The following is a 328-nucleotide window of genomic DNA, read 5'->3' as shown; positions in this document are numbered from 1 at the left end:
CTGTTCATAGATGCCTCGTATATATAATGTGTTTTTTATATATAAAACTGATTTAGGTAATGTTTACTTTTTTATGGGGTGAAAACATTTTTTTTTCAAAGGTCGTAGCCTTTGTGCACATCTACCCCGAAAAATATGAAAAAGATATATTTCATTTTTTCCCGATATTTTTGATTGGCTTTTTTTGTCTTTTTTGTGATATATGAACATACAGCAATAAGTGTTTCTTTGTGGTAAGAGACATCTTATAAAGCCTAATTTTGAAAAGGGATTACACATACTGGACCCACAACCTGATGTCTGTGCAAGGAAATTCAAACCAACTGAC

At 31.4% G+C, this 328-nt stretch overlaps 1 protein-coding gene across 1 annotated transcript in view; it reads left to right on the top strand.

Annotated features, from left to right (window-relative positions):
* LOC119588620 (ankyrin repeat domain-containing protein 65-like) overlaps positions 1-328 on the top strand; it is a gene marked incomplete in the record, with an annotated part of 23,463 nt that overhangs the window by 22,033 nt on the left and 1,102 nt on the right.

This window comes from Penaeus monodon, chromosome 24 (genome assembly GCF_015228065.2).
Source record: "Penaeus monodon isolate SGIC_2016 chromosome 24, NSTDA_Pmon_1, whole genome shotgun sequence".
Classification (NCBI taxonomy): Eukaryota; Metazoa; Arthropoda; class Malacostraca; order Decapoda; family Penaeidae; genus Penaeus; species Penaeus monodon.
The sequence above is the reverse complement of the archived record's forward strand: the minus strand, read 5'-3'. Positions and strand labels throughout refer to the sequence as shown.